Source organism: Chelonia mydas, chromosome 2 (assembly GCF_015237465.2).
Source record: "Chelonia mydas isolate rCheMyd1 chromosome 2, rCheMyd1.pri.v2, whole genome shotgun sequence".
In the NCBI taxonomy this organism is placed as follows: domain Eukaryota; kingdom Metazoa; phylum Chordata; order Testudines; family Cheloniidae; genus Chelonia; species Chelonia mydas.
In genome coordinates, this window is record NC_057850.1 from 84,087,851 (window position 1) to 84,103,569 (window position 15,719).

Consider the following 15,719-nt stretch of genomic DNA (forward strand, 5'->3'; position numbering starts at 1 on the left):
GACGTCATCCCTATGCGGGCGCCAAAAAAAGGAGCCGTTTTCTCGGGAACCCGCCCAGCCGCCCTTGCGTGCGCGAGCTTAGCGCCCGCCCGCCTCGCGCAGCCGGCCCCCAGCGCGGCAGCGACCCGGGCGGGGCGCCCTGGTCCAGGCCAGCCGGGGAGGGACCCCCGGCGCCCTGCTCTAGCCGCTGGGGATGCGGGGCGACGGTTGCCGCGGAGACGCCCCGCGACCCTCTCCGCAGCGCGGGGCTGAGGCGATGCCACTCGCCGCGGGCCCGGCTGGCGGAGGAGGTTGAGCGTCGTGCGCGACCGCCGGCGGGGGCAGTTGTCGCGGGGCCCCCAGCGCCTGTGACAGCGGTGTGCGGGGGAGCGGCGGGCCCAGATTCCTCCGGCCGGGCCTGACGGCAGCGGGGGAGCGCCCCGGGGCGGGGGGGTGAAGGACACCTGCGGAGCCGTAACAGAACTCGCAGCGGAGGCTGATCACCAGCAAAGCGCCCCTTTGCCGTGCGGCGGCGGCGGCGACAAGGGTAAAGCCGGACCAGCGCCCGCCTGCCACCTGCCTGGCATAGAAGAGGCGCATGAGCAGTGGCCATGTGGATATATTTGTCTCACTACAACAGCTGCCCTATCACCCATCTCCCAGCCGCAGCAGAGCAAGGGGCCTGGCTAAGGAGTCACATCACCCCTGAGAACATCACTGCCAGTTGCTTCACACATGTGGGGCGCTGGAACAATTTGTATAGAGGGGGGTGCTGAGAGCCACTGAGCCAAACTTTAACCCCTGTATATGATGGAAACCACTTCAAGCCAGCATGCCTAGTGCCAGCACCTCTGCTAGGGTTTCAATTTGTGCAAGAATAATATATCCACTAAACAGTAGGGGAAAACATTATTTCTTGATCAGTCTTGTGTTCTCTTCTATTTCCAAATGAAAAATGATTTCTTAAACTGCCAGCCAGATGGCAAGGTGTTCAGTGAAATAATTTGCAGGTAACTATAAATTTAAAATGTTACAAAATAATGTCTAAAGCTTTTAGAATAGCACAAAATGCAGAAGTTGATTTGGAAAAGATTAATGTAGACTCCTGATGGCTACATATCTACTGACTCAGGAACCGCTTTTGACAAAGAATGCCAGAGAATATTGCAATAAAAACTTACTAGAAAAATCAGCTCAAAACTGTGGGAGAAATAAAGTGACTTAATTCACAACCTTCATAATTGCTGGCCCTTATCCTGGTGTCTCACTTCTCCATGATATTTTTATGTAATGATATATATATTTCTGTTCATTTTCTTTCTACTGGAGCCACATATTTTAACTGTTAAAGGCTAGATCTGTATCACTTGTCTGTCAGTTGCAGATACAATAGAAATAACTCCTTATTATGCCACTGGATATTGAAGGTTGCCAACCTTAAGATTTGACAGTAATATGGGTAGGTTATAGCCAAGAAGTAGTACTTTGATTACACTAAAATAATACTGTTATGAGCTGATTTTCTGGAAAACACAAATTCTGAGTTTTCTCATGCATGAAGGGAGCATCTCATAAACATCTACAAAGACATCTCATTTTCTTCCTTCAAATTCCCCCTTAAAACTTCTTTGCTATTGTAACCCTTCTGCCTGTCAGAGTTGGCAGCAACAAGGGCCAGGTTCAGTATCTAGGGGTTCCATTCCAATAACACAATGCAAAACCGGCTTGAGCCCCCACCCAGTGACCTGGGACAAATATATACCACCCCTGCTGGGCACCTCCAAGAGGCAATACTTCCCCTCTTGCAAGCACATAGTCTGGGTGTAGCAAAAAGCCTTTTAATAACAGAGAAACAATGTGGTATTATGTTGGGGAAACACACTAACAGGATTCATAACACAACCCATGAGCAACCCCCCCCCCCCCCCCAAGCAAATTGGGGCATGTCCTTTCCCTTTGGTTCTTGAGTCCAGCAACCCCAAATCACCCAAAGTCCCAAAAGTCCAATGACCCAAAAGTCTCTGTCCCTGGTCAGGAGCAGCCCCAGAGTTTGAAAGTTTATCTGCAGAGTTTTACCTCCCAACCTGGGTGGAGACTGGGGTGGAGACTGGCGCATTAAGGGGCACCTTACATGATCCAAAGCTGATGACCCCACCTCTCCATGGGGCTCCACTCTGCCAGCTGCCCCATGAGCTGCTCTAGGCATCCAACGAACTGCTCTGCTCCACAAGCTGCTCTGCTTGCTGTCCCACAAACTGCGCCACCATATATCTGCAGGCTCCCCCACTACTTAACACAACATTCAGTGATTTCAGTTCTTTGTAAGTTTGGCTCTTTTGTGATTTCAGCTTGTAGTAGGGGAGCCTCAGTGCTGGTGCGCCATTAGCCCAAAGTGAATTCAGCTCAGCAGCCTGTAATTAGACTCCTAATGGAATCAAAATTAGCTCTGATATTCCACAGTGGAGAGAGAAGGAAGTGCAATTAGCATTTAATACCCTCACTAGGGGGCCCATAGCACCAAGTATTAATACCTATCCCCAGCCTTTCTCAAATTCACAGAGTTTTGGAACCCCTGTCCCTTGCCTAGCGAGTGCTAGTTAGTTGATGGCGAGTCCCTCCATCATAACAAAAGGCCAAGTACAGTTCCACTGTCTTTGATTCCCATAATCAGGGTAATAACAATTTATTCTTCCTGCCCCAATAACAGAGACACTGAGGATCCCACAGCAGCCAAAGTGACCATTTGGGCAGCTATGGCCTCAGTCTAGGCGGGGTGGGTGTGCCTATGCAAATGAGATCAGCCCCTGAAATTCTTTTCCACAACTTGCCACACCTTACCACAAGATGTCAGGGTGGAGCTCATCCTGACTCTGCTTATACTATCATACCTAAAATAACCTTGACAACAGATAAGCAGTTGGTATACTGAAACCACTGCTTATTTTGCTGACCCATATTGTCTCACTGTTTCTTAGTGCTCCTTCCAGCTGCTATATCCACCTGTTATTTTGTTTTATATTTATATTTTAAATGCTTTACTGCAGGAGCAAGCTTTGATGGGTTTGTAAAGTGGATTGAATAATGGGGACCTGTCCATTGTAGGCTCCTGGATACTACTACTGCAATACAAATAATGAGAGTCCTTTAAAGAACTTCTCAGTGACACAGCAGGTGTTGCAATTTGTTTTTTCTTCACCTTTGTGTTATAGGGCTGTTGAATGTGTGTTTGAATGCGCCTCTAGCGGTGACTCTTGTAGTACTACTTAATACAGGAAATACATGCATACTACCCAGAATAGTTTGCAGAAACTGTGGGTACATCTACACAGCAAAAAGAAGAAGAAAAAACAACCCCACAGAGCCTGTGTCAGCTGACTCAGGTTCACACTATGTGGCTAAAAATAGTAGGGTAAACATTCCAGACAGAGCTGGTACTTGGAGACCCTTCCTCACCAGATCTCTGAGCCAGCCTCCACCTCAAGCCCAAATGTCTGCACTGTTAGTTTTACCCTACAGCTCAAGCCCATGTTAGTTGACACAGGCTCTAGGACTAGTTCCTGTGGTTTTTGTTGCACTTTTTGCTGTGTAGATGTACCATTTGTGTGAATGAGGAATGAAAAATAAAGTATGGTTCATTGTTAATATAAAACCTTAAGCTTAATGTTTTCTTATACACAAAATTCTGACTGTACAATGTGATACAAAAGTTGGCAATGATGTGGGTGTGACCCTGAGCACCTCATACTCATACCCTACACACTGTCATAATAATCTGTACAAAATATTTGTTGTGAGGTATCATTTGAAAACTAATAATTCATTGTTCGTTAATATCCTTGCGGGATATATTTGCGTGGTGTGTATTAAAAGTTATGGATTTCTGCTGAAAAATGATTAAACTGTATTTAAACCAGGCATGTCGGGAAGTTAGTGAACTGAGGTGAAATTAGGTCTGCCCTAGACAAAGGAATGTGTTTGCTTCTCTGACCAGCTCATGAGGCAAAGACAATCAAGGTCCATTTTTACATATTAGGTAAGCTAAGCTAACAAGTGGGGGGTGAGACAGCCTGGCATCTACACCCAGCAGGAGAGAGATCTTGATCTGGGTTTTACTTTCCAAAGACTACATTTCAAAGGTTTACTGGTCTATAAAGACGGGGTGTTGAATCTCAAGTGATAAGCAATAGAATCAACTGATTCTGTATAATATTGCTGTATTATAAAAGTGTATAGAGTGAGGTCTTTTCTGAAAACTAATGTCACACTAATGATTAATATCGTGAAATTTATGTATTAATATTATATAAGGAAATATAGATACTTAATAATGATGTGTTTTCAAGTCTGTCACCAAACAGGGAGAAACAAGTTCCCTCTCAGACAGGAGAGAAGGCAGCTATTTACCTGTCTCCCAGGTAAATTAAATATGGTGAAACAACAGAAGCCCTATTTACATACAGGAGGGATGGGAAATTCATAGAAAGGGGAAAAAAAGCATGAGGTCATCCTGCCTCTTGGAACAAAGTCATTGAACTTTAGAAGATATAAGCAAAGACAGAAGCTGTCTTTGGCATCCATCAATAGACAGGTTGCTAGAATCAGAGTTGCTGAACCAAGGATGACTGCATAGCACACAGACTCTCAGGATGTGACCTGCATGTTTGTTGCTGACTGTTAGCATCCTAGGCAGAGAGCTACAGTAGCAACCTTGGGTGCCTCACAATGCTTTGCTACTGTAGCTCTCTGCAATGTGAGCTACTCAGGGTTACAGAGTAGGTGACAAAAAGAAAAGGAGTACTTGTGGCACCTTAGAGACTAACCAATTTATTTGAGCATAAGCTTTCGTGAGCTAGAGCTCACTTCATCGGATGCATACTGTGGAAAATACAGAAGATGTTCTTATACACACAAACCGTGAAAAAATGTGTGTTTATCACTACAAAAGGTTTTCTCTCCCCCCACCCTACTCTCCTGCTGGTAATAGCTTATCTAAAGTGATCACTCTCCTTACAATGTGTATGATAATCAAGGTGGGCCATTTTCAGCACAAATTCAGGTTTTCTCACCCCCCCACCCCCCCCAAACTCACTCTCCTGTTGGTAATAGCTTATCTAAAGTGATCACTCTCCTTACAAGGTGTGTGATAATCAAGGTGGGCCATTTCCAGCACAAATCCAGGGTTTAACAAGAACGTCTGAGGAACAGTGTGTGTGTGTGTGTGGGGGGGAAATAATAAACAAGGGGAAATAGGTTACTTTTTATAATGAATCAGCCATTCCCAGTATCTATTCAAGCCTAAGTTAATTGTATCCAATTTGCAAATTAATTCCAATTCAGCAGTCTCTCGTTGGAGTCTGTTTTCGAAGTCTTTTTGTTGAAGGATAGTCACTTTGAGATCAGAAATCGAGTGACCAGAGAGATTGAAGTGTTCTCCGACTGGTTTGTGAATGTTATAATTCTTGACATTTGATTTGTTTCCATTTATTCTTTTACGTAGAGACTGTCCAGTTTGACCAATGTACATGGCAGAGGGGCGTTGCTGGCACATGATGGCATATATCACATTGGTGGATGTGCAGGTGAACGAGCCTTTGATAGTGTGGCTGATGTTATTAGGCCCTGTGATGGTGTCCCCTGAATAGATATGTGGGCACAGTTGGCAACGAGCTTTGTTGCAAGGATAGGTTCCTGGGTTAGTGGTTCTGTTGTGTGGTATGTGGTTGCTGGTGAGTATTCACTTCAGGTTCAGGGGCTGTCTGTAGGCAAGGACTGGCCTGTCTCCCAAGATTTGTGAGAGTGTTGGGTCATCCTTCAGGATAGGTTGTAGATCCTTGATAATGCGTTGGAGGGGTTTTAGTTGGGGGCTGAAGGTGACGGCTAGTGGCGTTCTGTTATTTTCTTTGTTAGGCCTGTCCTGTAGTAGGTGACTTCTGGGAACTCTTCTGGCTCTATCAATCTGTTTCTTCACTTCCGCAGGTGGGTATTGTAGTTGTAAGAATGCTTGATAGGTGACACAAGCTCTTACTGGTCTGGAATGCACTCCCAACCCCATGACAGAGCAAACAGAGACAGACTTGCTGATTTCTACCTGGTGATGCTAGAGCACTGTGTGATTGTTAATGATGTGGCTGAATAAAAACAAGTACGTGCCTAAACGTAACAGGACCGAAGGTTTTTGGTTACTTAAATTTAGCAGCACCACATAATGAAACAAATTACATGGGAATTAATAAACATCTTAGCTTAAATTGTTGGTGGGAGACTTACTTATTTCCCTGTTTCAGAGTAACAGCCATGTTAGTCTGTATTCGCAAAAAGAAAAGGAGTACTTGTGGCACCTTAGAGACTAACCAATTTATTTGAGCATAAGCTTTCGTGAGCTACAGCTCACTTCATCGGATGCATACTGTGGAAAATACAGAAGATGTTCTTATACATACAAACCATGAAAAAATGGGTGTTTACCACTACAAAAGGTTTTCTCTCCCCCCACCCCACTCTCCTGCTGGTAATAGCTTATCTAAAGTGATCACTCTCCTTACAATGTGTATGATAATCAAGGTGGGCCATTTCCAGCACAAATCCAGGATTTCTCCCCCCCCCCTTTTTTCCACACACACAAACCCACTCTCCTGTTGGTAATAGCTTACACAATGCAATCCACAGCCTCAGAAACAACTCTGACATCATAATCAAAAAGGCTGACAAAGGAGGTGCTGTTGTCATCATGAATAGTTCGAAATATGAACAAGAGGCTGCTCGGCAGCTCTCCAACACCACTTTCTACAAGCCATTACCCTCTGATCCCACTGAGAGTTACCAAAAGAAACTACAGCATTTGCTCAAGAAACTCCCTGAAAAAGCACAAAATCAAATCCGTACAGACACACCCCTGGAACCTCGACCTGAGATATTCTATCTACTACCCAAGATCCATAAACCTGGAAACCTGGGCGCCCCATCATCTCAGGCATTGGCACCCTGACTGCAGGATTGTCTGGCTATGTAGACTCCCTCCTCAGGCCCTACGCTACCAGCACTCCCAGCTACCTTCGAGACACCACTGACTTCCTGAGGAAACTACAATCCATCGGTGATCTTCCTGATAACACCATCCTGGCCACTATGGATGTAGAAGCCCTCTACATCAACATTCCACACAAAGATGGACTACAAGCTGTCAAGAACACTATCCCCGATAATGTCACGGCTAACCTGGTGGCTGAACTTTGTGACTTTGTCCTTACCCATAACTATTTTACATTTGGGGACAATGTATACCTTCAGATCAGCAGCACTGCTATGGGTACCTGCATTGCCCCACAGTATACCAACATTTTTATGGCTGACTTAGAACAACGCTTCCTCAGCTCTTGTCCCCTAACGCCCCTACTCTACTTGCGCTATATTGATGACATCTTCATCATCTGGACCCATGGAAAAGAAGCCCTTGAGGAATTCCACCATGATTTCAACAATTTCCATCCCACCATCAACCTCAGCCTGGTCCAGTCCACACAAGAGATCCACTTCCTGGACACTACAGTGCTAATAAACGATGCTCACATAAACACCACCCTATACCGGAAACCTACTGACCGCTATTCCTACCTACATGCCTCCAGCTTTCACCCTGACCACACCACACGATCCATTGTCTACAGCCAAGCTCTGCGATACAACCGCATTTGCTCCAACCCCTCAGACAGAGACAAACACCTACAAGATCTCTATCAAGCATTCTTACAACTACAATACCCACCTGTGGAAGTGAAGAAACAGATTGATAGAGCCAGAGGAGTTCCCAGAAGTCACCTATTACAGGACAGGCCTAACAAAGAAAATAACAGAACGCCACTAGCCATCACCTTCAGTCCCCAACTAAAACCCCTCCAACGCATTATTAAGGATCTACAACCTATCCTGAAGGATGACCCAACACTCTCACAAATCTTGGGAGACAGGCCAGTCCTTGCCTACAGACACCCCCCCAACCTGAAGAGAATACTCACCAGCAACCACATACCACACAACAGAACCACTAACCCAGGAACCTATCCTTGCAACAAAGCTTGTTGCCAACTGTGCCCACATATCTATTCAGGGGACACCATCACAGGGCCTAATAACATCAGCCACACTATCAGAGGCTCGTTCACCCGCACATCCACCAATGTGATATATGCCATCATGTGCCAGCAACGCCCCTCTGCCATGTACATTGGTCAAACTGGACAGTCTCTACGTAAAAGAATAAATGGACACAAATCAGATGTCAAGAATTATAACATTCATAAACCAGTCGGAGAACACTTCAATCTCTCTGGTCACGCGATTACAGACATGAAAGTTGCGATATTACAACAGAAAAACTTCAAAACCAGACTCCAGCGAGAGACTGTTGAATTGGAATTCATTTGCAAATTGGATACAATTAACTTAGGCTTGAATAGAGACTGGGAGTGGCTAAGTCATTATGCAAGGTAACCTATTTCCCCTTGTTTTTTCCTACCCCACTACTCCTCAGACGTTCTTGTTAAACCCTGGATTTGTGCTGGAAATGGCCCACCTTGATTATCATACACATTGTAAGGAGAGTGGTCACTTTAGATAAGCTATTAACAGCAGGAGAGTGGGTTTGTGTGTGTGTGTGGGGGGGGGGAAACCTGGATTTGTGCTGGAAATGGCCCAACTTGATTATCATACACATTGTAAGGAGAGTGATCACTTTAGATAAGCTATTACCAGCAGGAGAGTGGGGTGGGGGGAGAGAAAACCTTTTGTAGTGGTAAAAACCCATTTTTTCATGGTTTGTATGTATAAGAACATCTTCTGTATTTTCCACAGTATGCATCCGATGAAGTGAGCTGTAGCTCATGAAAGCTTATGCTGAAATAAATTGGTTAGTCGCTAAGGTGCCACAAGTACTCCTTTTCTTATTTCCCTGTTGAAACTGGAAGAAAAAGTTCTGACTGTATTCAGTCTTTAATGATTTGCAAATTGTGAGCTTAGGACTCAAGGATTTTACTTTCCAGTTAACTTGTGAAATATGATTAAGCAATAGAGATGGCCAACAAATAGGGCAAATGTAGTGTGGCACAGCAAAACCAAATGTTTTTGCAGGAACCCAAATGTATAAAATATTCCTACAGTGATCCAATGAACTAAATGAACTAAATAAATAAACTAAAATGAAGAAAAAAGGACAGAAGTAAAAAATGTTGTTGCCATGGGGAAAGGATACATTTAAAATCGATTAGTTTCACCATTACATGATTTGCTGAAGAGTGACAAATTTTGGGGATGATCAAATAATACTACTTTTAATATTATGGGGGGTTTGAGCATTGGCCTGCTAAACCCAGGGTTGTGAGTTCAATCCTTGAGGGGGCCATTAGGGATCTGGGGCAAAAATTGGGGATTGGTCCTGGTTTTAGCAGAGGGTTGGACTAGATGACCTCCTGAGGTCCCTTCCAACCCTGATATTCTATGATTTCTAAGTGAAAACAGCACCTATTCAATAGAAATGTATTTGTGCATTAAGACACACAATCTTATGTAGCTTGCAATGCATATGGAAAAGGCACTGTGGTATTGCTTATGAGGAAGATAACAAGCAGAGACTAATTGGCCTTGACTCGAACTAGAAGGATCATGTACACAGAAAAAGTCACCGTCCATAATTTTTGGTGTATGAAAATTTCATAACTGTATAGCTGAAAATGTACCTTAGTTACTGACCACAACACCTTGATGGTCATTTAAGGTTCTTTGTCAGCAGTATCTGCACTCACCCCACTAAGGATGCAACACTGGGCATTGATCTTACTTATATTTATAATATTGAATAATGGAAGTCATTAGACCTTGGAAATGATGACAGCTTATCAATATCACCATGTAAGGATCTTCATCCTTCAAAAGATATTGGTGAAGGGATTGGAGAAGACATTCTATCCCAAGTTTAATCAATGGCTGGCTTAGTTTTTCGGCTTAAGGTGGCTTTTCAACTGTACATAGTAATATTTATTTCTGGTGACCAGGACTATATTAAGATACCAGACAAAATCCTCAACTGGTGTAAATCAGTGTCATGGCAATGAAATTTCTGACCCAGCTGGTGTCAATCACCATGGAAGTATCTGACCTGTATGTACAAGGGCATAAGGTCTATATGACAGGAAACATAAATCTGTAGAGACTCTCCATCCAAGTGATCAACTCCCTTCTAGTGGACTTTCAGGGTCTGATTTTCATTCACTCCTGATTTACGCTGACATAATTCCATTGATTTCAATGGACTCACTCATAATTTACACCAGTGTGAGAGAAGAATCAGGCCCCTCAGAACTTTTAGAAGTGATTCCAACTGTCAAGGAAACAGTAGGTACCAACCAACAGGAAGAGAAGTGTTCAGGCAGTCTATACCAATGGCACTCTGCAATGGATAATAGTACTGTTACCTCTGAAAAAATGTACTTGGAAATTCAGACTGCATACTACAAACTGAAATAAGACATGAATCCACAAAGCCTCAGAGACATCACCCAATCTGTACTCATAAATCTCCTACCCAAATGGACATAAACAGTTAATCCAGTTAAAAACATATCTACACCTACAGGACCTAATAATCTGAATTTGTTCATAAGGTCAGAGAAGTCTACCTTGCTATAATAAATAATATAATAAAAGCACTTAACAATTTTAAAGCAATTGTTAACTATTTTAAACCTAAGTATAAGAGACTATTTTACATATCGTATACAAAATGTTAACAATTTGGTTGTTTTCTCTGTACCTCTGTGTATGTGTGTGTTTCCTTATATGTAATAGAGCAGAAGAGTGTAACAGTAATAGGAGCATATAGTGACACATTCTATATGCGCACACAACGCCCATAGAAATTAATGTAAATTGTACTTGCATATCCTATTAAAAATTAATAGAAGTTGCAGCTGCATATCTGAGGACAGAATTTAGCCCACTATATGTTAAAGTAAATATTTAATAGTCAACCTAATAAAAATGTAATATAACAATGTCACTGTAAGTTAATTTTATTATGCAAATCTTAATCTTTTCATAGTCTGACCAGTGTGCATTTAAATGAGTACCTTTAGTGTGGCAGAAACATACTGTAGGTTTTTGCATTTACAGCAGTTTTCTTGGATCAGATGCTTCTCTCTACTGTGCTGAATAAGCAAAAGAATAAGAAAATAAACACAAGGGGCCCAAAGTTAATTAAGGGGGCGGGGGTAGCAGAACTTGTTCAGCATGCTCTCCCTTGGCAAACTGCATTTGGACCTCCATGGGAGGAAAGTGAATTTACTAGGGCAGAGGGGGATGGAGTCAGGGAGCAGATGCTTTGTGCAGCATGCTCCCCTAGCAACCTGGCAGATTTCCCAGTTGAAATCTGCGTGGGAGTTAATGATGTTTCTTGCAGCATTAGCTCCCCTCTGTAGTTTCTAGAATCCTCAGAGAAGAGGATAGCATGAAGACACACTGGGAGGGCTGGGCTGCAATATGGGCACAGCCCTTGGTTGAGCTGTTCTACCAGGAAGAAGGGGGAGGCTTAAGAGCGGAGCAGAGTGAAAATGCCCCTGTGGATTCCCAAAATTCAACGGGATTGGAGGATCCTTAGGCTGTGTATTATTAAAGGTCTGTGTACCCTACTGTGTCTACAGTGTAGCCAGAATCCTTTGGTCCTAAATTACTATACTGCACTAACATTGCTTAAGTAAGTAATTTTCTTAGCAAAGGTTGATGTACTCGTTGTGCCACAGATACACAAGGTTGTACATGTATCTAAGATTGTGGGACAGTATACATTATATTGTATTTTGTATTCTTAATGGTTCCCATTGGTTCCATTCCCAGTGGTTCATTTTTGATTACCAGCTCACCCCTTTGGAACATTTCCTAGCAAAGTTGCCATATCTAGCTGTTGTTTGCATATTCTTGTGTCTTTTTTCTCTGTCTGTTCTTTGCCCTGTCCTCCTGGGGTTTTTCTTAAACTCGTTGATTTTGGTTTTGCTTTCCATTTTTACTCTTCTTTTCTCTTGCACACCCATTGTTTGTCTCCTTCTTTCTTGCTCTTTCACTCTCAGTTCTCTTTGTCTACATCCAGTCCTTGCTTCCCTTTCAATCCTAAATACCTCTTTCCCCAGTGATCTTCTCTCTTCTGTGTCTCCCCACCTCCAGTGTTGGCATCCCTCTGCTCTCTCTTCACTGTTTCGGTGCTGTTTCCCTGCACCCCAGTTCTGGGCTCCCCATTGCCTCCTTGCCCATTCCAGTTGCACATTCCCTCATGCTCTTCCTTCACTCCATGCCAGTTGTCATAGAGACTGTAGGGAGCAGCACTGAATAGCATCACCGATGGGAAGGGAGGAAGGGATGGCAATGAGTAGGAGCAGCAGTTCCCAGGGTAAAAGTGAGGTTTGATGCTCCACATGCTGGGACTCTTTGTCCTAACTAAAGAGGATATTACAACATACACATTACAGATTACACATTCAACCTTAACTTTGGTATTTCTTGACTCTTGAGCGGTTCCGATTGCTTTATTGGAGGGGTACTTTTGCATTTGATAAATCAGTTAATATTTTTTAACACTCTGAAAATATAAAGTATTAAGAATTATTTCTTCTATGCTGAGTTCCCTTTTGTATTTGCAGGTTGTGCAAATCATGAAGTGAATGCACTGTATAAAGAGGCTGGCCCTTTTTTATGGCTGGTTTATCACTATGAACACAGGGTCAGATATATCCTTATGCACAAGGTCAGATATATTTTTGATTTACACAGCACACATACCATATATCCTATGAGACGAGTTGTCAGGTTTTAGTCCATTTGCAATTCAGTTTCAAGACAGATTTTTCAGTACATAGTTAATGGAAGAGTTTAATTACTCCTTGGTCAAACATTTACTTGATGCCTTCTTAGTCGAGTAGTTTGATTAGGTTTAGGGCAGATTTCTTGGATATTGTATGTGTTAAGGGTAGGAGTAAGGAGCGTGAGCCAGTTTAGTTCTGCTTCAAGGTAGATTTGTGGCTAGCAAACCATAGTGAGGAATCTTGCAATGTCTATGTGTGAAATCCTTATTTTTAGTTACAAAATGTGTGCACTTTCGACATTGCACAATGGTTTTCCCATGGCCTGAATCTAATTGAACATGCCAAAATGTAAACAAGTGCCATTTACCACAAGCTAATTATTTTGTTTAAAAAACAAGTGAAAGCAGCTTCTAGTCTGTGACATTCATGCAGAAGATATTGCCTCCAAAGTGAGCACATTCCATGACCGAGAAATCATGTTACTATATTGCTACAGCCCTCATCCTCTTTTCCCAATTCTTTGTAAACTGCACAGTAGTCCATGTCTGAAATTAAACTGTAAGGTCTTTATGGCAGGAAGAGTGGGCCAGAGTCTTCATTGCCTTATACTCTCATTTACACCTGTGCAGGCAAATACAAAGTACTTTAATTCTTATTGGATAGTTTCATACCCACAGGTATAAATGGCTAACCAAGGTGTAAAGATGTCAATACCCCTGGTGGAGTCACCTGCAGGTACTGAACCCAAGACCACTGAATCTAAACACTTGAATCCACATGGTTTACACTAACGGACAAGGGCCCTTAGCTAGGAATCAAGATCCAGTAGCAGACTCTTGAACCGCAAAAATTAGTGAGGAATCAAGAATCACACCGGGTTAAGGTGTGCTATAAAAGTCCGCACAGAATAAGGCTCTGTGTCTTTTTATTTGTTCTATGGAGCACCTAGCATACTTTTGAGTGCTACAGTTGTTTCCTGCAACAACTGATGCAAAGCATGATTTCCTCTCTCTGAAGGTATATAGCAGGGGTGGCTAACTTGTGGCTCCAGAGCTACATGCGTCTCTTCAGAAGTTAATATGAGGCTCCTTGTATAGGCACCGACTCTGGGGCTGGAGCTACAGGCACCAACTTTCCAATGTCCTGTGGGGTGCTCACTGCTCAACCACTGGCTCTGCCACAGGCCTTGCCCCACTCCATCCCTTCCTACCCACTCCCCTGAGCCTGCCGTGCCCTCGCTCCTCCTCCATCCCCCCCAGAGCCTCCTCCACTTCACAAAACAGCTGATTGAGAGGTGCAGGGAGGGAGGGGGAGACACGGATTGGCAGCGCTGCCGGTGGGTGGGAGGCGCTGAGAGCGGGGGGTGGGGAAGCTGATGGGGGGCTTCTGATGTGTTACTAAAAGAAAAGGAGTACTTGTGGCACCTTAGAGACTAACAAATTTATTTGAGCATAAGCTTTCATGAGCTACAGCTCACTTCATCGGATGCATTCAGTGGAAAATACAGTGGGGAGATTTATATACATAGAGAACATGAAACAGTGGGTGTTACCATACACACTGTAACAAGAGTGATCAAGTAAGGTGAGCTATTACCAGCAGGAGAGCGGGGGGCGGGGGGCAGGGAATCTTTTGTAGTGATAATCAAGGTGGGCCATTTCCAGCAGTTGACAAGAACATCTGAGGAACGGGGGGGGGGGGGAGGGGGAATGGGGGGAATAAACATGGGGAAATAGTTTTACTTTCTGTAATGACCCATCCACTCCCAGTCTCTATTCAAGCCTAAGTTAATTGTATCCAGTTTGCAAATTAATTCCAATTCAGCAGTCTCTCGTTGGAGTCTGTTTTTGAAGATTTTGTTGAAGTATTGCCACTTTTAGGTCTGTAATCGAGTGACCAGAGAGATTGAAGTGTTCTCCAACTGGTTTTTGAATGTTATAATTCTTGACATCTGATTTGTGTCCATTTATTCTTTTACATAGAGACTGTCCAGTTTGACCAATGTACATGGCAGAGGGGCATTGCTGGCACATGATGGCACATTGGTAGTGAAGAAACAGATTGACAGAGCCAGAAGAGTACCCAGAAGTTACCTACTACAGGACAGGCCCAACAAAGAAAATAACAGAACGCCACTAGCCATCACCTTCAGCCCCCAACTAAAACCTTTCCAATGCATCATCAAGGATCTACAATCTATCCTGAAGGATGACCCATCACTCTCAGAGATCTTGGGAGACAGGCCAGTCCCCCAACCTGAAGCAAATACTCACCAGCAACCACACACCACACAACAAAACCACTAACACAGGAACCTATCCTTGCAACAAAGCCCGTTGCCAACTGTGTCCACGTATCTATTCAGGGGACATCATCATAGGGCCTAATCACATCAGCCACAATATCAGAGGCTCGTTCACCTGCACATCTACCAATGTGATATATGCCATCATGTGCCAGCAATGCCCCTCTGCCATGTACATTGGTCAAACTGGACAGTCTCTACGTAAAAGAATAAATGGACACACTTCAGACGTCAAGAATTATAACATTCAAAAACCAGTCGGAGAACACTTCAATCTCTCTGGTCACTCGATTACAGATCTAAAAGTGGCAATATTTAAAAAAAAAAACTTCAAAAACAGACTCCAACGAGAGACTGCTGAATTGGAATTAATTTGCAAACTGGATACAATTAACTTAGGGTATGTCTATACTATGAAATTAGGTCAAATTTATAGAAGTCGGTTTTTTAGAAATAGTTTTTAAATAGTTGATTGTGTGTGCCCCCACTCAAAATGCTCTAAGTGCATTAAGTGCATTAACTCGGCGGAGTGCTTCCACAGTACTGAGGCTAGCGTCGACTTCCGGAGTGTTGCACTGTGGGTGGCTATTCCACAG

The 15,719-nt window shown here is 43.5% G+C and overlaps 1 long non-coding RNA gene across 1 annotated transcript; it reads left to right on the forward strand.

The window, feature by feature from the left end:
• Positions 1–2,760: 2,760 nt before the first annotated feature.
• LOC122464489 lies at positions 2,761–15,514 on the forward strand. The gene is made up of 4 exons (XR_006288574.1): positions 2,761–4,258; positions 4,873–4,874; positions 5,320–5,325; positions 15,464–15,514. It is a non-coding gene; the product is annotated as an uncharacterized LOC122464489 (long non-coding RNA).
• Positions 15,515–15,719: the final 205 nt, after the last annotated feature.